Raw genomic sequence first — 26978 nt, 5'->3', positions numbered from 1 at the left:
TTCATCTTCTTTCCCCACCAGGGGCAGTGGTGACAGCATCTGTTCCACTGTTATTTTAGTGGCGCCTTTCGTGCTGTTATAGTTAAAGGTCTGTCAGCATTTCCATTACACACACTCATGCACACATTTCTTGAGGGGAGGGACAGCTCAAATCCCTCTCTGGGAAAAAAAAAAAAAAAAAAAAAAAAAAAGGGGAAAAAAAAAAACACTAAGAACACTGGGGCTGAAAATGGTATGAGAGTCTTAGAAGAAAACATTTATCTAATTTATTGTTAGAGAGAAAAAAAATGGAGATACAAGAGGTTCCTAGTAAACTATTTTGCATTTATTAATGGAAAACAATGGTGAAAGTTTTATATGGGTTGTTGTATGGATTGGTCTTAGAGAAATATATCATGTCAAAAAGAAAACAAAAAAGAAAAAAATGACAAAGCAGATAATTTCTCCCCACCAACAACACTCTTTTGTTAGTTTTTAGATGACTAATTTAGATGATAGAATATTACAGGATATTATTGCAGACAAGATTTGATGAATGAGCTGTTGATTGTGGCTGACCAGCTATTAATAAATAACGGGTACCCCAGATCTCTGAGCTGAGAGAGATAATGGGAGAGAAGCATTGATTTCTTCAGGAGGTCAAATGCACCAAGAGGTAAAGAATCTCTCTGCTGGGCATGGGAGCCTACAAGTTGGTACTCCCAGCCCTCCTGATACATGTGGCAGTGATGGTTGCTGCATCCGACAGGACAAGGGTTCATTCCACCATCGTTTTGTGGCAGCTGTTGCCCATGAACAAGTCTGAGTCACGAGCGTTACTTTCTATCCAGTAGAGTGGATAGGAAAAAAAGGCAAGTGCTGAGGCAATTAGAGGACAGGTCAGCTTATCTCAGCAATGAAAATCCTCTGGAAAAGCAACAGGTAGCAGGTTAACCAGCTCAGGACTGCTTCACAGACCCCACAGGTGTTTTCTCTCACTGAGCTATGCAAGCCTTTCCATGCGAAATTGCTGGACATGTGCAGGTTCCCCCTGGTGAAAGAGAACTTTGAAACAGTGTAACTTATCCAAAATCTCAAAACCCCTTTCACTTGGCGTGCTTTAATACTGCAGGGAGGTATCTCTTCAACAATAGAAGGGGGGAATTCTTATTTTACAAAAATCTCTTCTTATAGAGAGAAATTCATTGGCAATTGAGAGGGTCAGCACTAGCAGCAGTACAGTACTTGCCATAGGATGATTGACATAATCTGAGTTTTGTAAGGGCGAGTTCCAATTTGTCTCCAGTCTGATCAACACACTACCATCACTTACAACTTTACTTTCTGTAAACCTCATCCTCTTCCAAGTTCTGAAATAACAGTGAGGCATTTATCTTTCTGAAAAATACATAAATTAAAAAAAGAAATTGGGGATTTTTAAATTCTTAGTACCCTAAGGAAAAAAAAAAAAAGCCTCACAAGAAACAGCTAAGCAACATAGTTGGAGGCAAGGCTCCAAAGCCATACAAATTTCGTTAGTCACATTGATTACCATCACAGTCCAGTCACCGTGATGGGAAACATTAATAACATGCTGTTTCTTTCACAAGTTACATGATCAAATACCTGGGTGTCCTTTGTCATATCACTTAACTGCTCTGCATTTCAGCATCCTCATCTGTGAAATGGAATAGGTAATTAAACACTCATGAATGCTTTGGGACTCTTTGGAGGAAAGAATTATGGTGTCTTATTACTGTGAGACAACATGCAATTGTCTCAGGTCTCTGTAACAGCTGAGCCTAAATGGTAAAGGAAAAAAAAATCCAAAAGCTCAACTGAGATCTTCCGCCCTATCCTCTGCAAGATGCTGCTACTACTTAAAGCTGATTTTCATGTTGGGGAAATCAATCTGAGGCTGGATCACAATGAAAAATATTATCAGGTTACATGCAACCAGGTTGGGTTGGAAATGAGGAAGAGAAAGGAGAAATGAAGAAACATATCTCCCAGAAATATTACATTCATGAGCTGCAGGAATTATTTAAAAGATGACTGAGCAGAGGAAGCTCAAAAGAAGAGCATGGAATACGCAGCCTTCCTCTCACAAAAAAAACACCACCCTAAAACTACCCCCACTGTGTAGTCAATTTCCCAAAAGCACATGGCAATGAAAAGCATTTTATACTGCCCCAAATTTGCCAGCAGTGAGATCTAGGTGGCTACTGCCCACCTCACAGCACTGCAGAAGCAAGTGCCCAATGGGTATAATTCTCCATTATCTCTCAAACCTTTGCCACCAGTGTACAGATAGAAGCGACGGAAAAATGAAAAGTGTGTATATTGTAAGCGTTGGTTAAACAACCCCACAGTAATTCTTATTTGCTGGAGGTTTTAGAGAGCAGATGTAGGATTGGCAGGGGCCAGGAGCTGGCTATATTGTTCTAGCACATTTAGAGCCAACACGGAAAGAACACGGAAAGCTGCATTTTTGTGTGTGTGCATGCGAGTGTGTGCGCGTACGTGCGTGTGCCTGCCTTTTGCTATCAACTCAGCTAAGGTTTCTTGGATTCACACTGACACATACAGGAAAAAAAAACAGTGGGTTGGTTCTCTTCCAAAAGAAATATGACTTATATCAGCTGCTGCATGAGAGTCTCTCAATTGCCACTACTAAGCTGCCTATTTTGCAGTAGCAAGTGGCCATGTGCTGTAACACACTGATTGCCTGCTTTGGTGGTATCGGTTGCTAGAATAAGGGCAAACAAATGGGGAACCAAATATAAAAAGCAGCCAGCAGCACTGAAGAAGCATTACAGCTGCCAGGCAATAACTTAGATAGTTACAGCTGCCATCACCTAGTTCACGCAAGCTTTTTAATATCTTTTGGCAGCACTTGGTGTCACAGCACAAAAGGAAAGTTGGCACTTCCTAGCATACTTTGTTTGACATAACTGTAGGCAGAACCCAGCTGATACCTTCATCAATGTGTATGTGTTTGCTCTTAAGGTACATTTTAGCAGATCAAACATTGTTTTTCTCTTTCTGTTGCACAAACCGCTGCTAAATCATAGGTTGGGAACCACACCAGATAAATGGGAAGCAAGCTGGAGCACACGGCCAGTCCCAGCAGCACCTCCGATAAGGAACACAAAAAAAATCCTACAAAAATATAGTACGGCAGGAGGGGTTGCGGAGGGAGGTTTAAAAAAAAATAAATATACTGCTTTGCCAAAATGTTCTCCCGCCTCGCCAGTAGCAGCAGCAGCCTCAGAGCCAGGCCAGATTCTCTCCTCCATTTACCGTACTTATAAAAAACCCACAAGCACAAACACATAGACCATCACATACACATAATTAAAGCATCGACATCCCTTACTGTGATTTACAATCCACACCACCAGAAGTACACAGGCGCTCCCAGGATTTCATCAATGTCTCATCTGGTGCTCTTGGCAAACCCAACCTCTTCCTTAGACACAGCGCATGCTGCACCTCATTCTCTCAGAAATGGGGATGCAGAGCTCTTCCCCTTATGTGAACTAGGGAAGACAAGCACTAAATGTGTCAGCACTGCGTGATTTGCTGCCGTGGGACCTCATTTTGCAGGAGATTAATAAAAGACTAGCCTGCAGCATTGACTCTTGAGACTGCTTTCTATCATCGTGAGCCTTCTATGTGGCCCACAGATTCGGGTTATAATATTGTACAAGGAACTGGACAGCCTCTGCATAATGATACTATTTTACAGCACTTACAAGCAAATATACAGAGAGAGAAGGCTCTGCCCCCAGGAGCCTCCATTGGCTTAAAACACAGCAAGCCAGTAAACCTCCGCTTGAAAGCATCCTGAGGTTCTAATAATGCATTGAGTTGATTTATTTGTATTTCATCCCATAAAACAAATGAATCCCTCTCTTAGGCCTCTGTTGCTTTAACAGGCATTAATAAACTACAGCACTGAGATGAAGAGCATTACATCGCTTTTCAGGTGTAACACTATCAGGAAGGCTAGCAATTAAACTTGACAAAAGGAAAAAAGGGAAGGAGAAAATATCATTATTTTAATTTTAAAATAGGAAACTGAGGCACGTGAAAGCAACGAGATTTCTCCAAGCCTAATCCAGGGCCGAGAACCAAAAGGCAGATCTTCCCACTTTCTCATTCAGCATCACACCCCACAGCCCTGAGTCAAGCAGGCTCCTCTCTGAGGAGCAGAAATGGCTCTGGATCCAACCTGCCCACTGCTGCACAAGAGCTAAAAACTCCAGTTGATCGTGGGTGGTAGAACAAGGCTCCAGAAGCACCACAGGGACATGAGGGAGGTGCTGAATATTTTCCTAACACTTGGCTTTGGGATCCAAAGCAACACTTTCAGAGTGGCAGAAAAGGAAAGCTGATCCATAGAATGTCCATGTGGCTCCCAATTCAGTCCAGGCTACGAACACATTTTGGAAGCTCTTCATATGCTGTAGGAAGGGACAATCATTTAGGCACACGCATGCAAAAGGGCAGTCCCAGATTTACAGCCACACACCAAGGTAGAACAGGTGGCTGTAATGCTGTAAAAATGTATTGTGAAGAACTTGTGAATTTTAAAAACAAGGATGCCTGCAGACATAATAAATTGATGCATCATTGTGTTAAAGCTAAAGCTTTTGCCTTATCTTAAAATGACAACGCAGGGGAATTCCAGGAAAGGGACTGCTCCATAATTACTCATATCACAGCAATTTACTCCATTCATGCAGGTCACCTCCTTGATCTCAACAGGACAACGCACAATGTCATGGCTTACATCTGCCATACAGGTAAGAAACCAAGACCAAAGACACCCAACAAAGTCAACCCCAGAGAATTCCTGGGGAAAATAAATGTTTCAAGGTCCTGGCAAAGAAACCCAAGCCCTTCCCTTCCTCTACCACAAGACATGACATCTTTTCTTTGATTATTTTAAACATTTCAGTGGAGATGATGCCATCTGTTAGCCAAGAATTGCTTCCTCTTTCCCTCGTGTTTTTAGTGACAGCATACAAACCTGGAAATACTACAGACTGTAGTCGCTTTTCAATAGTATGGGAGCAATAAAATAAACTGATAGAGTCCTCTGCTAGCCCCAAAAGCTAAAGAAAGAGAAAGAGTGAGCATCTAGATTTAACTTCACAGGCAAGATGTATCCACCTCAATTAAGATGCAGATTAACAAGACAGTCAGCCTTATAGCATTTCACCAAACATTTTAACTAGGAAAATAAATAAATAAATAAGCTCAGGTGCAGTGGGATACTGAACAGAAAGAAACAGGGATAAATTGTCAATTATGATAAACTGGTTTCCTCGGTAACTATATTTATAACTGTAATGACATTGTTATTCTTTTAGTGATGGACAGGAAGGTTTGCTACAACAGTATATAATTCAGGTATACAACCAGCATCTGTTCCATTGGTAAAGCTGAATCTACATCTTAATGGAACATGGCAAACCTCTAAAAATTTTTAAATGCTTTAACATTTCTTCTAAATGTTTGTAGATTTCCTCCAAAGGAGGGGAGAGCCCACAGTGCTGAATTTCTCCCCCCACATCTGTGCCTGGCTTTATGAGGTTACTTCATTATCTTAGCCGGGCACTCCAGATCCAAGAGACAGTGGACAAAGGCACAAATGAGAGAAAGAGAAAAATAACAAATGAGAACAACTTGGGAGTGGTATTTGACTTGTTGAGCATACACGTAATCTTCATCATATGCACACACACAGGTGCTGTAATTGGACGTTGCCTCCTACCTGCTTCCAAAAATGATTTCATCAATAAATCGCCCCATGTTTTTGAAAATGTGCTTGAATTTCCACTACTGATATCAGAAAATCAGTTCTACTGATACCCTTTTAAGTGTCATTTTAACTATTTTCGTAAGTCAATTGAAATCCAGGCATCAATCACGCTCCTTCCCACAATCTAGCCTTCAGCTGCCCAGCAAAGCTGTGGCACCCCATCCCTGCAGGCACTCAAGGCCAAGTTGGATGGGGCTCTGGGCAGCCTGAGTTGGGAGGAAGGGGGCGGGGGGGGGGGGGCGAGGAGAGCAGCCCTACTCATGGCCACGTGTGGTTCTGGGTTGGATATAAGGTCTCCTCCAACCCAAAACATTTTTTGGTTCTACAGCCTTTCATCACAAGTCACTGGTCCTGAAAGCAGGCCACAACCTGGAGCAGCATCTGCCTTCTTCCCAGATTTTCCCCCAGTTAACACCAGCATTTAGGGATGAGAGGGTGTGAAGTCCTCTGGATTTCATCCAGACCTACCATCAGGAGGCAGTTGGATAACATGCATAGGTCTCCCAGCTAGACACATTTGTCAGTACCACAACTGGGCCCCATCAGTGACAGTCCCCACAGGGGCTTGTGATGGTGACAAACATGCTTCAGCATCACAGTACCCTTTCTCTCCAACATGCCCCAGAGCAGCTTATACTACAGTCAGTCATCTGTAGCCTGCCCACTTCTGCAATACTCTTAATCAGGCACTTGGGCAGTTGGTGTTGTTACTGCCCTCCACTCACAAGGAAGAGGAATGGAAATAGCAAAGCAAACCAAATCCTTTGGCAAAACAAAGACACTGTTTAGTTGCATCTGGAAGCAAATAAGCCTCCTGATGAACTACACTGTGGGCCGGAGGCTGCCTGTGTGCCTGATTGTGTGAAATATAAGCTTCCCCTGCCTAACTAGGCAGGCTTTTCAGTTAGATGCTCAGTACTGATTAATGGGAGTGCTAGAGCTAAAGCACTATAATGCTCACAGATTTTACCCTCCACTGTGTCTTTAGGCCATTGCCCCAAAGGCTTTCATGTTCCTAAAGCTGTCATTTAAAACATTTGTGAATCAGGATGTGTGGACAATGGAAGAAGCTGGTACAGCCAGGGAGTGCAGATGTGAAATAATTCAATCAACGGCAATTTTTCCATTTACTTCAATGGGTTTTGGATCACCCGCCTCATGAGTGGAACACGTATTGAGGAGGAAGCAGCCCGAGCCAGATGAACAGCCAAGATACCAAAGTAACAGAGTTCCACCAAATAAGAGGATCCATAGCAGCTGCAGCTTGAGATGTATGATGCAAACAAGGACCTCGACTCAGCTAGCAGAATAGGAAAAGTGTACGAGAGAAAACTGAAAATAATCAAGGATTTAGCTATTTGAAATGCCACATGAGATGCTGAACAGAAAATTTTTGTAGGAGGAAACATACTACATAAAGGAATAATAATACTTGAAGGGCTGCACAGGATTTCTGAGGATGAAATGAAGGCACAAAGAAACAAAGTGAAAACTTCAGAACACTGAATTTATAATCAAATAAAAAATAACCAAAGAAAGAAATAAAAGAAAGGAAAGCCTGAAAGCTTTTTATTCCCTATATGGCATAAGCATCAGTCTGTGATGCTCACTGTAACAGTTATATCACACTGTGGTGCTGAGATCATTGTGTGCTAGATGACAAAGCTTGCCCTAATTGATGCCATTAAGTAATAAAATAATTATCGTACCTCAGACTATTGGCACTTCAGAAATGACCATTTCCACACACAAGCAGTGATGCGTTTCTGGCACACAGCTTGGTGCTGAAATGGTTAACACCATATAATATATGTCAGTAATGAAAACTAGCACTCAAGCAACGAAATTCAAAGCTAAGGCTGACACACCATCGTTAACGCAGCCCTTTGTGCTTAGCTACCACGGGAGTCTTGGAGCAGCACATGGTGTTGTACCCCACACAATATGTGCTACTACAATACCGCATTCACAACACAATGAATCGAGGTCAAGTGAGTGACCTTAAAAAGAGCTTTCTTTTAATTCTTTAAAGAAATGCCCCATGATATGTTGGAGCCCATTAAACAAAGCTGCAAGAAGATACGGTAAACTTTAATTAGCAGTGAAGGCAATAACCTCACTTTATACTTCATAATTTCTCCCACCATGTTTTATTACACGGAACAGTCATTTTAGTACCTTTGTACCTAAGGCAGCATCTGTGTGGTGTGGTAAGGGATGTGTTGTTGGATATTTATTGTAATGGGGCTTCATGTGGTTGGAGGTCAAAGTGTAGGACTTTCATTTGTACATCACTGCTCTACTATCTGCTCATGTCTCTGGGTAACCTGATGTTCAAACCTTTTGTAAGGCAATTGCTGAGGAGGTTGTTCTTATTGTTACAAGAACTTGGAGAAGGGATGCTGGGCCCTGGCTTCGGAACAAGCCTACTGTGTGACACAAGGTAGTCTGCCAAAATTTTTCTCACACTAATCCCAGATGCTTCCATTTTTAAGGGACTCAAGTGCAGCTCCTACATTCTGGTCTCAGCCTGAGAATCAGCAACTGGGCTTCTCTGAAACACTCAGAAGCAATTTCAGAAAAATCGCAAATTTTTACCCCCACAAATCACCTGCGATTTTGAAATGCTGGCCTCTTGCCACTGACCTTTGAAATATCCCACGTTAAATCGGGATGGTAATCACCTACCTCTTAGAGCAGATTGCAAACTGCAAGGGACACTTCTTTTTGTTCTTTTTATATTAGATATTTACCCAATAACGGGGCATAATATCTGAACTTGTGTATACAAGGGCACTCTCTGCATTTTACTGGTGGAAAACTCCAATACAAAGGGGTTCTGGACCAGATCCACAGCAGGGCTCGAGCAGCTGTATCCAGCCTGTGTGGAAAAGATATAATCCTCAGAACACCCAGGAGTCTTTTGGCACATCAATCAATTGCATTACATATTCCTCAGTTTGTACAATTCAGCTTCTGTGCATGCTTAGAAAATGCTGTCTTGAAAAGACTCAGTCACTCTGTGGTGATCAAGTATTTATGCCCCAGCAGGCATCCACACACCTCTATCTATCTCAGCATAACAGCCTGGTCTTACAGGTGCCTTTGGAACATGTCTACTGAAAGAGACTCGATACAAAAACATCACTGCTCTCAATTTCCTAGGCACCATGGCTAGAAGAGGAAGGCATGCCTAGTGGTAATGGCAGCACTTGATTTCCATTACATGCTTCACAGTTTCTGCTACAAAACCTTTCTTTCCCAAACAAGCACAGCTAACCACTGTGCTAGAGTTGGGCTATTTTTACATCCTTTTTCTGCCTCCATTAACCTCGAATTTCATGACAAGAATCACTTTCAGAAGCAGCATGAAGAAGATCTCTTCTGTCATCCTACCCAAGACTAGATGGTAGTTTGACGTGCAGGATCCAGTTCCTCCAGAAAACAGAATTATAGAATCACAGAAAAACCTGAGTTGGAAGGAACCCATAAGAATGAAGTCCAACTCCTAGGCAGGAATTAAGGCAGGAGAAAAGGAAAATGAACTCAAAAATCCTAGATGAATGTACTAACCAGTAAAGCACCAGCTATAAATACTGCAGCTTCCTTATTATTTAGTTCTTCAGAGGAAAGTCAGACACCAATCTTAAGAAGAGATTTTGAGGCTGAAAATCCCATGTAGACAGAGGTAGAAAACATTAAAGAGTCTATGCCTGGGGGAAACACATTGCAATGTTCTTCCACCAACCAGTTTCCAAAGTGCACATAGATTTCACAAAAAATGACTGCACCTAACTCCAGGTTGCTGTTCTCACTGTGATATGAGGACACTGAGGATAAGTATTGTGACACCTGCCATTGCAACTGTCACTGTTGTATTTCCACAGTAGGACCAAAAGAACTTGCCAGTCCCTGTGCACAAGGGATGAGGCACCCTGTGTAAGATAAGAACTTGTCCTATGACATCCAGAATCACAGCAATCAAGTACAGCATTTCTTTTGGATCTGAAGCTACAGTTAAGGAATCACAGGGGTTGGAAGGGACCTCAAGAAATCATCAAGTCCAACCCCCCAGCTGAAGCAGGTACCCTACAAGAGTAGGGTACAGGTAGGCATCCAGGCAGGTCTTAAGTATCTCCACAGAAAGAGACTCCAAAACCTCTCTGGGCAACCTGTTCCAGCACTCCATCACGCTAACTGTAAAGATGTTCTTCAGCTAACATGCTGAAGAATGGAATTTCCTATGTTTAAGTTTTAGCCATTACTCCTTGTACTACTGCTACACACCACTAAGAGCCTGGCCTCATCTGTTTGCCTCCCACATCCATTTAGATATTTATCAGATTCCGTCTAAACTTCTTTTCCCCAGACTGAACAGACCCAGGTTATTCAGCCTTTCCTTGTATGGGAGGTGATCCAGACCCTTACTCATTTTTGTGGCCCTCTGCTGGACTCCTTTTCTGAACAAAGGAGCCCAGAACTAGATACAGTGCTCCAGATGTGGCCTCTCACCAGGGCAGAGCAGAGGAGGAGTTTAGCAGAACACAACCCTCATGACAGGAGATGGATATACCTGTGCATTTCATACATCAAAAATCTTCACCAACAGCTGTATCTACAGTGTTTGAAGGCCAGATTTTTCAGAATTCAGGGTATATAATTCTGCACAGGAACATGTTGGGAGCATCAACTTGCTGGTAGGCATGCACCTAGCCAGCCTGAAGAATATCCAGAAATACGATGCAGATGGCTGGGAGCAGGATGTAGAGGCTGCTGGATCTGTAGACCTAAAAGCTGCTTGCTTTTAGTAGGACTGGAATAATCACTGAATCCACTCACAGGTCTAGCACAAATGCTTGAGAGATACTTTGCAATCTCAGGTGTCTGCATAAGTGAAAAATTGTGTTTTTAGGACAATATTGTAATGTGCAAGAAAAGCAGAAATATTTTAAAATGTGCTAACCACAAGGGCTGCACTGTTGTTTGGCTTCACCAGAAACACTGCAAGCAGCACTTCAAACACAGCTAGAAGATTTATACAATCTCTCTCAACCCAGTCTTTCGAGAACAGGCGTCTTCACCTTCCCTCACCTTAGAAAAAAGAAGTTCTGAGCATCTGGAAGGCTGCACTGCACACACTGCAGCAAGTATGTCAACAGCATGTGGACCTGCACTGAGAGCAAGTGCAGAACACAGGAGCTGCACGCTCTTAGCAGCAAGCCCTCAGTGAACACTGCGCAGGATGCTCTGCTCCAGCCCAGGCTACTAAATTGCCTTTAGAAGTAGTTCTTGATTGAGCACATTGCAGCAGTCTCTACAGGGGGACAAACGTAGAAATAATTGTCACAAGAGGAAAGGGCAGAATATAGACAACTCAATACAGACTGAACAGGCACTTTAATAGGGAAGCAAATGAGAAAATTCAAGACAATTAATAGAAGATGGTTTAATTCTCTTTTTCTTTAAAGTCTGTCAAATGGGACAGTAATGACTACTGGTAATTAATTTTTCCCATTTTGTGAAAGCACAGCAATGACTCACTAGGTATCAAGCAAGGACCATGTCATGGAGGCCTTTTCAAAACCTGCATTGCAGACATAGATCTTCGTAGGGCCCCACCTGGCCAAGTGCCCTCTCAGCACCTTTATATCTCACTGTCTGAAAAATTGCTGTAGAACTTCAAGAATTCCTGAAACACTAAATTCCACTAGAAAGCAACTCTGCCAACAATTCCCTTTCACGCAACACATTTATTCCTAGAAAATATTAAAATATATTCATTTAGATTCACCCTTGATGCAATGCTACCAAGTTTAGCTGTGGCAAAATCAAATTAGGTGTGATTTTGTCTACATTTGAGAAACTTCCAGCGCACTGAAGCTAAAACACAGCAAGAAAAGAAACAACTAATCAGCTTCAGAAGTTCCAGGAATGCCTTCATCTCTGTGTTTTCCCTGTGTTTTTATAGTATATTGTTGCGTATGAGTTAAAATTTGTGAAAACATTAAAGCTGAGCCAACTACAAAATAAGCTAATATCTTGTGTTTTCTGAAAAATGCAAGTCTAATTAGAGTTTAGGTAATTAAAGCTTTCACAGTTATAAAAAATACAATACATTCATTTATGCAAATCTGCCACAGAGTGTGATTTCAGTAAAATACCATGTAATGCGCGTAACATCAGAATTTTGCTTACAATTGAAACGTCTGCAAAGCAAGTTCTCTTCCTAAATTTCAGGCACACGCACTGTAATTCTCTTGCATTATGGATTTAAAACTCAGATTGCTTTGTCTTCATTTAAAAATGATTAGCAGTTTACATCGGATTTATGTGCTGGCATAGCCTTTGTATCACTGAACGACTACAAGCTGATTTACAAAAGCCCAGATACACTATGTGTATATCTACGTAACTACAAAGTAATATGTGATGGCAAGCATAACCAGCACATAATTTATAATTATGTGATTAGCAATATAAGCCACTATTATTAATTAACGTTTAATGCTGACATTGTGCTTGGGGCTGTACAAACTACAGGTGTAAGGCAATTTCTGCCTTGGAGTGGCAAGGAGCTGCAATAACACATCTCCCAGTCCTGCACCTTCTGAGGACCCCCAGAGGAGCAAGCACACAGCAGGAGTCCTGCAGCTCTGCACAGCCAGAGCAGCACAGGCTGCTGCAGCTGCCGACCCCTCTGAAATAGTAGCAGTAGGGAAAGCTAAGAACCCTTCTCTATTAAAAAAAAAAAAAAAAAAAAAAAAAAGAAGAAGAATACTCAAGTCTTACCAAAAAAAGTTCTCCAGCTTCTGTAACCCTGAGGCAGACCCAACAAATCTATCTAACACAGAGAAACATAGACCTAGAAACTCACCCATCTCACTAGCGAACAAGGAGGGACAGACAACTCTGGGGGCTGCACAGATTATTTTTGGTCCATTCTGTCACTGAAGAGCTGAGAACTGCTTTTCAGTAGCTCCAGGAGCCCTGACACAAAACCTTACTGAGCAGCCCTAGTCTATAGGGTACAACACACCCAACAACTCGGACCAAGTTCTCATGGAACAGCACCCGAGACACATTTGGACAGCAAAACACGAGTGAGAACAGTGGTTCAGAAACATTTGCCTGGAACTGAAACACGAAAACCAAAATTAGATAATCAAGATATGCAAAACTGCAGGAACAGCCACTGTATGTTTGAGGGAAAAATATTTTCTAGATAGTGTGCGCAATCGAGTTTGTGGTTAGATTGAGATTCTCACAAAAGTCATGTGTAAAAGAGGTGGTGCTGCTTCACAGCACTCAAATGTTGCTCTATCTGTAGACACATTTCTTGACTATGCAGAAGGATAAGAGATATGAAATATCTTGCCATGAAGCCATTGCATCTCCACCAGCCCCCAAGAAGGAATAACTGTCCACTACGCAATAAAGAGAAGTGAGGAGAATTTTTAGTACCCTATGATGTGAAGCTAGCAGTAATTAAAACTGGGTTTAAAACATTTCTTTAAGTGGTGATTAGGCATTGAAAAACACCTCTAACAGATATTGTCAGTTTTGAAAATCCTCTGCTTCTTTCATGCTCAGTAGTCTAAATGGGAAATAATCCAACCTGGAAGTGTCCTTCATTATTATTTACATAGAGCCTTACCTGCTCTTTTGTTGATAAATTGAAAAGCTGTATTTGCAGCAAAATAATGATAATATACAGCTGTACAGACAGATTACAAAAAGCAAAGCAATCAGACAATTATTTACTGTGCTACTAGAAGACAGGTACAAACTTTCTTTACATCAAGTTTTAAAACTGTCACGCAGCTTTTAATTGCCATTAATAAGGTGGAGATAAAGCCCTCTGGGTCTTAATCCCATCATCATGGTGTCGCAAGTTAATGATACATTAGCCAGTGCTGTATATCACCAGCTTACAGAAGGGTCAGAAGGAACATTTCATCCTAGGCCATCAAGGCTGTATTCCATGGGTAACCTCTAACCTATTGGGACTGTCAATCAACAAGCAATATGCATGAATACCATGGTTCTGGTCTGTCATCATCCATTATTAACACTTCTTTCAGTTGTTACAACTAAACTGAGTTGTCAGATCTTCTCACGATAGAGATAGGTGACTTGCTATTGATCTTATCTCAGAGAATTAGTGATCTACTGCACGGCTCTGGCTAGCTGATAGCACCGCAAGAGGCACAAGATTGTTTGGCTTGCTGTAAAGGACCTGAAGATTACAAGAATACAGAAACCATAAGAATCCTATAAAATTAAAGGTGCTATCAAGGAAACAGTCCTTCAGATGGATTTAACTGAGAGATGAACTGAGATCATAGAAGTCAAGTAATGGAAACTAGCTGGGCCCCAATAATGAGGAGGACCTCAGAGGGGTATTGTCATACAGATAATAGAGATCTGCATCCAACCTACCACAAGATTCATTGGCACTTTGATCAGATTAATGCCACCAGTATAGATAAGGGCAAAAAAAGAATCCAAAGCAAAGGACTTTTTCTATTCCTCACTATTGAAGTCTTTTTTACAGAAAAAGTACTCTGGAGACCAGGGGCTCTATTGAATAGTTTTACATAGGAAATATGACTAGAAGTGTCCTCCCAGGTCATCCCCTGCTATGTCTGACACATCATATCTCATTGATATCACAACATCACAATCTCATTGATAGATCTCCCAATTTTTTTCTTGAATCCAGGTAGTATTCTTGCCCCTGTGACTCCTACTGGAAGGCTGCCCCAAAACTTCATATTATTCAAAATCCTTATTCAACTTCCAAAGAACATGTGTTCAGAATTGGCTCCTATCAGTCATTCCTACAGCATTCAGTGTATATTTAAATTAAAGTGTTCTCTCTCATCATTTATCCCGATATTATATTTATAGGAGTAGTATACTCCTACTCAGCTTTAGTTTAACAGAACCAAAGACACAGATCCTACCTCAATTTAATTAACTCTTTTGCTGTATCACAGCATAATAGACTGGTTGAGGCTACCAGAGATCTCAGTTCTTTCCAGCCCAGAGCAGGCTAACCAGGGCCATGTTCAGGTGGCTTCTGAAGATCTCCAAGGAGGAGACCCCACAACCTCTGGACAACCTGTACCAGAGCTCTGGCATCCAGGCAGCACCAAAGCACTTCGTGATTGAAACACCTTCCATGTTCCAGTTTGTGCCCACTGCCTCTTGTCCTGGCACTAGGCACCACCAAAAAGAGGCTTCATCCTCTTTGCTCCCTTCCTTCAGGTACATAGTTTAAGATCTCCTAAGCCTTCTTTTCTCTAGGCTTACCAGTCCAAACTCTCTAAGCCTTATCACATAGGAGAGATGCTCCAGCCCCTTAATTATTTGTGACCTTTTGTTGGACTCTCCAGCATCTTTTTCTCTCTTACACTAGAAAGCACAGAACTCAACACAGTTCTCCAGGTGTGGCCTCAACAGTACTAAGTAGAGAATAAGGATCAGCATCTTGACTTAATGCAATGCTTTGCCTAATGCAGTCTGAGATACATATAGCTGCTGTGGTTTTCTTTGCAGCATGGGCACGCTGCTGGTTTGTACTCAACTCTTTGTCCACAAGGACCTCCAGGTCCTTTACTGCCAGGCCGCTTTCCAGCTGCATATCCCCCAGCATGTCCTGGTCCATGGGGCTGTTCCTCTCCAGGTGCAGGACTTTGTACTTCTCCTTGTTGAACTTGATGAGGATCTCCCCAGTGCCTTGTACAAAAATGTTCAGGAATCCCACATGTTTCCTGGATATGCTTCCCCTCATGCAACATCCAGGGAAACATCTCAGAGAATATTTCCCTTCCCTGCTGTTGAAGAGCTCCAACAGTTGTCAGTCATTGTGAGATTCAGAAAAACTCTTTGCTGTTACTTCCAGCTGATGAGCCTCCTGCTCACAGCAAAAAAGGAAAACATCTGCATGACCTTGTGCTTTATTAGTACTTAATTTTATCTGTTTTCCATTTCTGCTGTTGTCAGGGTCAGTCCTCTGAACTGTCAAGGCCTTTCAGCTTTCTGTCACTTACAAACTTTTTAAGTGCTCGCAAACAAAAATGTTAAGATAGGTTATAAGACTGATCATTAATAAGCTGCTAGTTGCTGTTCTCGTCCCTTGGCAGTTCTTTCAACTATGTTCTCAGCAATCATCCTACAGCCATTTCTTTACACTTCCAGCAAAACTCACATTCTCCAGCCCAAATTATTTTCTTTCACATAGCATCCATTGAATATTTTACAGAAGCCTTGATTGAATTCGAGCTACTGTAGCTCTTGGTCACAAACTCAAAGAAAGATACCAAAGGAATGGGAGGCAATTTACCCATGCACTATTACAGTATTTGCAAATTATGTTTTCTTCCAACAGATCCACACACCTCCCCCAGTCTCACTCCACTAGAAATAAAGAGCTTTAAAAGTTACTGGAATTACTTTTACTAGTATTTTTAGTATTTAGTATTTTATTAGTATTTTTTAGTATTACAGTACATGTAATTTTTTAAAAAAAGATTTGAGACCTCACATGACTTGGAACAGGACAGAGTGTAAACCCATAACCGTAATAACATGCATAACTATGGAAAGGATTAATTATCTCAAAATTATGACATCTCAAATGAAAATAATTTGAAAGATCCTACCGGCCTCCAACAGGTTTTAAAGCTTATGGCAGGCAGCTTCATTGGTCGGTGCTGATCTGAGAAAATACAGATCAATTGCAGAGAGCTGCTAGCTCTGGAGTCCACAGTGAGAGTACGATATGGTGTCCTAAGTTAGCTTTACCTTTGCCCCATCATTAATACCTTAGCATTGGTATTATCATGGGAACTTTTGGAAGGAAATAGAAGGAAATAACTGCCATCACTGTTCCTTTAGCAAGCGTAAAGAACTCCCAGGTGCCATCCCAGCTCTATGACCTTGTTCAGCATGATGGTGACTTCAATATTAAAAACATGCACAGTGCTCATGCTGCTGTGGGCCCTTTCAGACAGCTACTCACCCTGTCTGATGGAAACGTAATATACACAAATCGCTGAAAATAACATTCCTTTGTGAACTCCACTGCTTCACCAGGTCAATTTAATTACTCAGAGAAGATTAACAAAGTAAGAAAGGAGTAGCATCACTAGACCCTAAACCATGTGCCATGTCCTTGTTGCAGAAGAAAGGATGATTTTGTGACTAAAACACAGCTAAGATTTACTGTAGGACTTCAGTGTTCTTTATAATATTGCACAAGTCACTTGATAACTTGATTCATGACAGTTAATAAAGTCATGACACCAATAAAGTCTCCAATAAATAGTTCACAAAAAAAAAAAATCAGACTCATTTTGAGATCTTACTTATTAGAGCTTTTGAGACACCTTTAGATCCTTAGTTGGTAGAAACTGTCATTTCAGTAAGTTTATTTGGATGCAACAATTTCTCTATTTCAGCTGAATCAGTAGAACTGCTCCTCATAAAAAGCCCCCAGCTTAGAAGCTGCTCACATGGGTTTACAGGGCCCGAATTTCAATCTTGCTGAGGTAGCATGAGGAAAGCGTGCATAGCACGTGGAATGTTGCCACATTCACTTCTCACTGGAAGCTGATAGATTTAGAAAAAGATCATGCAAGTGGTTACAGACAGATACCCAGATACCCCAAACTTTGATAGAAGTAAATGGAAAGTTTTAGCAAGGTTCGTGCATTTATTCATTGGTCTAACACAATGAAGTACAGAGACCAGGTTGCACAAGAGCCATTCACCTGACCCTCGTTATTGAATTACTCAAAGCTGATTAAACAGTCTAAATCATCATCTTTACAATTATACAATTTATTTACTAAGCTCATCAGACCCAGGCTTGTGTGAGATTCCAGGGCAGTCACCAAAGACTCCGTATGTATCTGCAGTATTCTTAACTGTCTTTCTGCTAGGTGAGCATAACTCCAGTTGTCTGGACTTCTCTAGAGAAAGAGAGCAAGAGGAAAGTTCATTGTCTCCCCGACAATTTGCAAGAATATGCGAATTAAAAATGGAAGTTTTGTCATTTGCATGGCAAAGAGAGCGAGGAAAGAGAGGAAGTATTGTTAGGTATTGGTAATGTAAAAACATAAGTATGCTGTTATTTATGTAATTAGTTATTGCTTTCATTATGGGTGCAGTCTTAATGGTTATAGTATTTATGTATAATTACCTTAATATTCACTGAAATTTCCAAGTAGCTCCCTAATTAACTGTCTCAAATATATAATTACATTGCATCTTTACGCAAGACTTGCCTAATTAATGTAGTTACACCACTTCTTTGTGAATGTGCATTATTAAATGCTCTTCGCATCATTCTTCTGACTTCTTGTAATTCACGCTTTACAAAAATTAAGACCCTGAATTAGAAACCTTCATGAGCAACCAGCTCCAAAAGCAAGCACCAGATGAGCTTTTCTTAACAAAAAAGAAGTCTTACTGAGCCTCATTACCACCGCCTTCAACAAAAGCTTTCCATCTGGATCTCAAAGAAATCTCAGGTACCATTGTTTTTTTTAAGAGGGCATAGAAAACATGTTATAGTTGTAAAGAGAAGATTTTGCTGCCATCAAGGGTACAAACTCCAGACTCCTTAACTCATCTATCAACAAGCACATCTGGCAAAGGAATCAGACGAGTGCATGAGAGCACCCCAACCACTTAGCAATTGTCAGGTGGCATTTCCAAAATGCAGGAGGTAACAAGAAGTTTAAGACAACTCCAGAATCCTCCAAAATCAAATAGGCTGTGGTTTTAAATCAGGAGCTTTGACACTTTCTTGCTAATACCCTCACCAACTTCTACACTTCACACACTGCCTGCTGCTCTGAAGTGCCTACCGTGACACTGCTTGCCAGTATTACAGCTTGGAGGTCTTTCCTTAACACTTAGCTCCATGGGATTGGTTATACAGTGGCTCCCTGGGGAAAGGGCTGCATTCCACCCTTAGTCAGCAACATGTGTGAAGTTCAGAAGAATTTAGATGCACTTATAGATTGAAATCTTCCGATCCCCAGCATCCTGGACTGCTCTGTTAGGCACTTGAGAAGAAAGAGACAAGAAAGAAGTTCTGGCATACTGTCCAGTGACAAGTGTTTTCTGAGTTCATTATGCCCACCGTCATCTGACAGAGAGGACATTAGAAAGCTACTGAAGGGACAGAAAGGCCAGAGGCAGTTCTTTAAAGCGGAGGTACACTGAAAAGTGGAAGAGCTAAAGAAATCTTGTCAGAGTTCTTACAAAATAGAACTAAATCTGAAATTGCCAAAATGCAAAGACAGTACAGACACAAGGAATTTGATTCTGTCAGTTTCATAGGACTGATGTAGCTTATACTGTACTCAGCAAATGCTGTTGGCCATATAGGCATGATAACTGTGATAGTGCACTCCATGGGCACAGAACTCCCTGCCCACATCTGGTCAGTATGTTTTTCACACACTGGATTTGTTTGAAACAATTGGGTATGCTCCACAGACATTTTATAAGGATTAATCTACCGGTTAAATCGTTTCTCCAAATCCTAATTATTTGGGTAAACTTTGCCAAATGTAAACTGTAGAACTGTTGTAGCAAATGACACCCACCCACGTGGCAAGTGAAGTGAGGGAAGAAACACACTTTGAGGACTTTTACTGAGCACACATCACTTGGAGAACAGAGGTAAAGATCCCTGACAGAGCTGTAATGAAGACAAATCACTGTCTGTTCCAGGTAGCCTGCTCCTTACATTAATTTCCCATTTCCATGTGAAATTTCACTTGGTATTTTTGCACAGCAACCAGGTCTCAGAGGTAAAAGGACAAAACCTTCAGAGCTTAGGACTCAGCTTTGTTTGTATCTACAAAGATTTCACCAACCAGCTGACACAGGTAGGCAACATAGGTACATAGGACTGAGTAGACCATTCCATTTCAGCTGCTATAGTAATCACTAAGTACTAGTACACAGGTGTATACTGCATATAAACCACACTACACTAGAAAAGAACCTACCCTTGATAAATCTGTGTGGATACAAATAGAACTACTTTGGTAGACAAAGAGTTGGCATTGCTGAGCTTTACAACGCAGGCCAAAAGGTACAGTTAGGCACAGAAATAAACAGCTTGTCTTTCAGAAGTGCCAAATGTCAGGAAGCCAGAATAAGAACTACTGCATACATCTTCAAGTATCCTGCCCTACATCCATATATTCTGGCCATTTCATAAGTACATCATAGGTTTTTTTCCATAGTTCTGAACTGGTTCAAGCACTGAAAAAAAAAAAAAAAAAAACAAAAACAAAAAAAACCACTTAAACTCCTCATTGCTAACAAATCAGTACCATTTTAAAAGAGCCTCTTTCTTTTTGAAATAACAGATACCAACTCATACACTGAATGGATACAGTAATTAAGCACTACGTACTGCAATATTTAGATAGATGTTCAACCTGTCAGTTGAGCATGTTTCAGTTGACATGTGACACACAGGTGGAAAATAGAGTATCATCTCACCATGGGTTTTTTCCATTTCTATTTTTTTTTTCAAGCTTGTACGCAAAGAGTTACTGAAATAGTCAGTCATGCAACATCTGGGAGACAAAAAACACACACAGGAAAATACAGCAGAAGGGGAAGATTCATGAAAACAGGAAACATTAAGAGGAGAGTGAAAATATGTCAAAACAAAGGAGGCAATAGACCATCAGGACGAATGAGTTCACTGATCAGCAGAAGTTCCTCAAGAGCCTTTAGAGACCAGCGTGGTAACATAGGACCCTCCTGACACAAAAAGGCCAGCAACCTTTTAAACCTCAGTTTTACACACATGAAGTTTGGTGGCCCGCTCACAGACACGCTCATTGAGAGAACAGTTCCATTTTCAAAGCCTGCGTTCATTCTAATGGGAAACATCAGCACTTAAAGAACACCACTAATAACAAATGCAGATGTTTACAGCCACAGGTGGCCAGAGTAGGTGCTTGGACCTACTCTGTTAAGTTAAAGCATCACTGGCAAACATGCATATTCAGAGGACTTTTTGCTCCAACTGCAACCAGGGCCTTTACACCAATGCTTGCACTAACACCCTTTTACTTGCCCAAAGCTTTGCCAGCACTCCTGTATTTCCAGTCATAAAATAGGATTCATTTGCATCTCTTGTCGTCCCTCACATTTCCACTCTGAACAGTTTAGTCACCCAATCTGATGCTACCAATACTATTCCAAGCACTGGAATAACTAGTTTCACAGCAGAATAAAAAACTGTAAGTACCTGAAGTGAGCAGTCCTCAGACTGAGCACTGCTCAGGCAATGTTTCAGTGACAAGTGTGAGTGCAAAAACCAGGACGTTGTGCAACATGAGGAGCTGTGAAAGCAAAGGCCATTCTGCAAGAGATTACACAGGCTGTAAAGCCAGCCTGTCAAAGTAGCCTTCCCCCGCCTTTCTGAGGGAGGCCTAAGATAGAGAGAGCCTTTGTAAGACATCATCAGCTCTTGAATCACTATAACATTAGACAGAAAAGCAGCCAGGTATCATCTGCACAGAGAGAAGTTCCTTGTGTAGACTTTCTCAGTCTTCTTATCACAAAACAATCTAGGAGGATTTTGACTGAGGAGATGAGGTATCTCAATTCTTTGCAACAAACCAAGCCCGAGCCTGTAAGAAATGAAAGATCTGAGGACAATTTAAAAAAAAAAAAAAAAACAGACTTCAGTGTAGCCTCACCCACTGATTTTTTGCACTTGCACCAAATGTGGGCTCTTCCCATTTCACAGCACGTACTTTCCTCAGACACAAAAGCCATTTAGATACACAACTCCTACTGACTTTCAGAGGAAAGGTAAGCACTTAAATGCACTTGTGCCTTCACAAATCTCCCCCTAGTGACACAGCAGTAAAATTAATTCTCCAATAGTTGCAATAAAGTGTATTCACCGATGCCCTACGAAACATCCCAAATAAAAATCAGGCTTATGGGAATGAAAAAATGCACAGGGTAAATGCTCCTCTTCTCCCACCTGGAGAGAGGAGTGGAGAAACCTTTGGGACCAAGGTCAAAGGGGGCTGTGAACCCCATGCATGGGCTGAGGGGAGGCAAGAACTGAAGGCTGCGCATTGGGTTTGTAGCCAAAAGTTGCCATCAACTTCAATTCCAAAAGTAAAGATGACATCTGAAGGACATACCTTCATGAATCCATTCCAACAAGTGACCTTAAAAAAAAAAACTAAAAAAAAAAAAAACACTCTACTAGAAGTACCTTAAGCCCTCTGGAATAGCTGCCCCAAAGGTGACTCATAAATGGCTGTCAGATGCCAGTCTTGGTGAGAGGTGGGTTCCAGCATTTCTCCTCCTCATCTCACCAGTCTCTGAAAGACAGGATGTTCAGGGATTCACAGCTATGACGTTGGAAATCATGAGCTTGAGCTCACTGTCTGGGGCTGGGACTGATCTGCCACACCCATGGGTGTTTCATTTTACTTTGAAAATATATTAAAGCCTTTTACAAACCCCAGTTTAGGCTGAAACAGACCAAAAAGCCCATGTTGTACACTCAAGATCTAAACATCATCACAGAATAAAGCAGCGCATTGGGTATTTGTCAGACAACAGATGTGGGGCCAAAGCAGAAACTAGTACAAGGTTGCAATGAACTTCTAGGATCTGTAACATATCACATCATACACTGACCTGCCCATCACCAAACACAGACCCCCCCAGTTTCCAGGCACACAAGCAACACCTCATCTCCCCCAGCTGTAAACACACGCACAACATGCACTCCAGATCCAGCAATCAGAAGTGCACACACCCGCTCCAGTCCCAGCAAGCGCACAGCACTGTGCTCAGCAGGACTCCCACAAAGTGAATCCCTAACCACACATCTCAGTTTTAGAAAGTTAATTTTAACCATTACCTGAAAGGCAGCTCATCCACAAAGTGTAGATCATTCGCAACAACAACGACATCAGGAGAGAGAGAGGAGTTTGGAAGGGGGGAAGCCTCTTAATTACATACAGTGCTGCATGACTTCACAGAGCAAAGCTTTTCTTTAAGATCTTAAGACCACCCACAAGCATAACACATGGCCTGGAACCTGAAGAGAATATCTGAACAGGGGTCTCAGCATAAGGATGGGAGGCAGGCAGTTTTGCCTGGGCATATGCAAATGTTTGTTTCTATGGGATCAAATAAAAATTAACTATTTGTTGTGTCTGGTTAGCACTTGTCTGAGCTGGGGGGCTGCTTGGTAAAACATGGAGAAATAAACCTCAAAAACCTGAGACACGGGAGGATTATTTGTCTGTGCAAGGCTTTAGTCACGGTTTTTGGTGTTTTATGTATGGATGTTGCGCAGGAATAGGACAACAAGGGCTTTGTTCAACTTGATCATCTCATCAAACAAGGCTAAAAGAATAAAAGTTGGGATGCAAGACTAAATGGATATGATCTGAATGCATATTTGTGTTACATCTAATACAACCAGCATCATAGATGAACAAGATCAAATAAATGGTAAAACCTGACAAAGAGAAGAATAGATGGTGTGTGGAGCCATCTGTTTTGGAGGACACCCAAATCTGTCTGAATCAGGAAGGCCAAACTACCAGCTATTCTAAGATCCTCCATTCCAAGAGTGGCCTAATACGCAACTACACAATCAGCTTCTCTCACCATCACTTTGGCTGCAACTTTTTTGTGCAATTAAGTAATTTATTCCTTTCTTCATCCTCCTGATTCTAATGAATCCAAGCCACAAACAAGCCCCAGTTGCTCCTATTCAAGGAGTCTGATTGCATCTGGCAGTAATTGCTGAAAATCCTGAAGAGGAAACAGGGAAGGAAAGCATATTGTTTGTGGGGGTAATAGGTGAAGACCTGCCTCTCTTGACCTATAATACATTAGTGTCAGTGAACATTTGGCAGCCTTCAGATGATTAGCAATGAAGATGAATCAAGCAAAAAAAGAGGTAGAAATCTGCCTCATCTGAATCGCCAGAACTGCATAAATTTGCATGTTGATTAGCTGTTCTTTTGTCTGTGTTCCTAATTATTATGACACATTATGTCTTCATCATGCAAGATTCTGATCTGTCTTGTTCAAAATGCATGTAGAAAAAAGTGCTGTTTATTGATTCAACATGTAACTTTAATTTTTATGTTTGCTTTAATTAAATACATATTTGATTGCTTTTGACTGGTGTCTCAGATATTTTTTTTTTTAACTCTTATTTACTTCATCCTGTTGACAAACAAACAGGTAACCTTTCTTTATTCTCAGATCACTTGCTGATTAAAATCCTCCCTACCCCCATCCTCTTCTTCACACACAACCACCTTTGCTTCCATGTTAGAGCAAAGATTACTTAAAAAAAGGGTCCTTAAGTAATGAGTGGTATCCACAGTTCTGAGCAGGACTGCAAGGACTTGAACAACATTAACAGTAGCAAAGAAGTTCATGTACAACACGGTCAAGTTAATTTTCTTACAACACGGTCAAGTTAATTTTCTTACACCATAAACTCATTAGCATTACGACCAATGAAGTGTCTGGAAATGCAGACCTTCTGATCCACAGCATTAGTTACAGCAGGCTAGACACTACCCATGAATTCTTCCACTGACTTTCACAGTAGCAAGATTAAACTGTAGAGTTCCCAACACCAGAGGAAGCAAAGTCCCCATCATTCCACTGACTCTTGCATGATTCCAACAATCACAACACTCTACCTGCCTCTGGTAACTGGGAAACTGTTTCTTCTTACAAGACTTTCTTGGTTAAGCAGCCAAAGAATCAAAGCCAAACAATAAAAAAAAAAAAAAAACAAAATAAGTAAACATCCATTGCTTTGACCTAAAACAAGCTTCCAGTATTCTTAGCATTTAAAAAAAGCAACATAAGATTAAATTTCAGTGAAAGATTTCATAGTATACTTCAACTTATATTTTATCTTTTTCAAGTTTTGAGATAAAATTGAACTCATTATGAAAGCTAGCAGCACGTTAAAAGGAAAACTGGGGAAACGTATTTCATTGTAGAGCACACTGAAATGTATAGAAATGTTGAAATGAAACATGAGGTTTTTTTTGGCTTTTTTTTTTATTTTTCCCAAATTGAAACAATTCTCTGAAAGTGGCACAAATTCACGATTTGTTTGACAGAAGTCTGCATGTCTTAACCAGAACCTCAGTTTCAGATTAAACATTTGACCTCTTCCCTGCCCACTAATTAGTCTACCTTCACATGTGTATTCATTTTGGAAATTGATCTGCACTGAGGTAAAAAATATTTCTCTGGATTTTTTGTTCCCAATAAAGAAAAATAAACAATCACTGTTGTAATTCGGAAAACTAAGTAGCCCACTGAACATGGCAACAATTCCTCATACTGTGGGCCAAATATGAGTGTCAAGACTTTGGTTAACTTCCTTTAAGCATAAAAATTATGTGCTTTATTATTATTCTTTTCTAAAATCCACTCTTTCAAGGAAAGCAGCAAACAGCCTATTAGATTTTCTTTAACAGCAATAGGAATATGCTAGTCTGTGTACAAATATTAATCAAAACTGTACAGATAAAGATGCCTGTGGGTGATAAAAGCTGTATATACAAACAGTTGATTTAGCTGTTGGTTTTTCTGTTTGTTTGTTTTTTACTGTTGTATCTCTGCCAAATCAAACAAGATTTAAAACAATGTTTACCATTTTTCACTGTTAATGGCACATGATTGGCTGCAAGGGTAATCAGTTGCTTGGTACCCAATAATCATCGTGAAACGCAAGTAAATACAAATCCATATTTTTAAGAATATGGACACATAATTAACACATTGTTAGAGCGCAATGACTTAAAGTCTTTGACATCAACCCACAAGGCAAGGAGGAAAAACTTGTTGCATTTTCAGGCTATCCATCTTCATTTTCCTTAAGTGCCAAGAGTATCTGATCCCAATCTAGAGGCAAGCAGTAACTACCACCCTGGACATCCATTGCAGTACCCAGAAGAAACAAAAGAGCTAAAGGAAATCTCACATGTGGACAATAAATAATAGAGATAAATCAAGTCAGCTAATAGACTCTTTTCTGCACTTTCCTTCCCAAAGCACTTCAGCACATGGCCCACACAGAGGCACAACAGTTCTGGGCTCACCCAGCCTCCACAGTAGCCAAGCACAGCCAGAGACAGGTAAGTGTACTGCAAACTAGAGCAAAGCACAATGGAAAAGGGTGCCCTGCTGGCATGACTGTAATGGGGCAAGTCAGTACTCCTCATCTCTGTCCTGGTAGCACTGACCTGAACACAAAGCAGCCACATGATTACCAGTAGTACCCTACGTCCAAGACCACCGCAACCATCAGTACATCAAGGCACTGCAGGTATCAAAGAGGACACATGATTTTCATTCACCACACAAGAAATCATGCTGATGAACGGATGAAGTGCCCTCTCCGTGCTTTATAGTACCTTGGGAAACACCAGACATCCTCCAGTCCTCCTTTCCCAGTAGCATCCTCAGCTGAGGAGGGAGGCAGAATGCAAGGAACTCGGCAAGCAGGAGAAGCTTGTTCCTGTAGTACAGCCTCATTTCTTCCAGCAAAAGCTGTTCATACTATCCACTGACTTCCATCCCCTCCCATAATCCTTTCCTCCAACTTACTTAATCAACAGGAAGGACCCAGCCCTTCCTCACACCTGGAAATCAACCCAGCTGCATTACAAGAACCAAAGACCAAATAATTAGATCTTTTGTAAAAGCTTCCCATTCCCTCCTCCTCAGCCCATGAAAAAATAAGAGCCTTATTTTACATCTGGTCAAGTTTATATTAACATTAAAATCCCAGAAAATGCACAGTTGAATTGGGCTTCTAACTACAATGAACGCACCAAAAAGCTCCCTCTGTTTCAGTATCCATTTGCCCTAGATTACACCTCACAGTACTGCTTTCTGTCCAGGATTGCTGCAGAGCCCAACCATAAGGCTAAAGTCTTGGAGGGAAGCTGGAGACACCAACCAAGAATTACCAACACACTGTGTTACAGTTGGTGTTAGAGCTGGAAAGATTGTTGTGTTGAAAATGGGACAAGAAACAAACAGGGAAGGAATGCTTACCTGTATCCAAAGATCTAGGTTCACAGGAAAGACT

At 41.1% G+C, this 26978-nt stretch overlaps 1 long non-coding RNA gene across 1 annotated transcript; it reads right to left on the bottom strand.

Moving 5' to 3' along the window:
• Window positions 1-956: 956 nt before the first annotated feature.
• On the bottom strand, window positions 957-26978 carry LOC122194345. Its single transcript, XR_006183116.1, has 3 exons — window positions 26945-26978; window positions 1606-1657; window positions 957-1030 (listed from the first exon to the last, which is right to left on the bottom strand). It is a non-coding gene; the product is annotated as an uncharacterized LOC122194345 (long non-coding RNA).

Source organism: Lagopus leucura, unplaced genomic scaffold (genome assembly GCF_019238085.1).
Source record: "Lagopus leucura isolate 7727_CA_CO unplaced genomic scaffold, USGS_WTPT01 Super-Scaffold_73, whole genome shotgun sequence".
Lineage (NCBI taxonomy): Eukaryota > Metazoa > Chordata > Aves > Galliformes > Phasianidae > Lagopus > Lagopus leucura.
The sequence above is the reverse complement of the archived record's forward strand: the minus strand, read 5'-3'. Positions and strand labels throughout refer to the sequence as shown.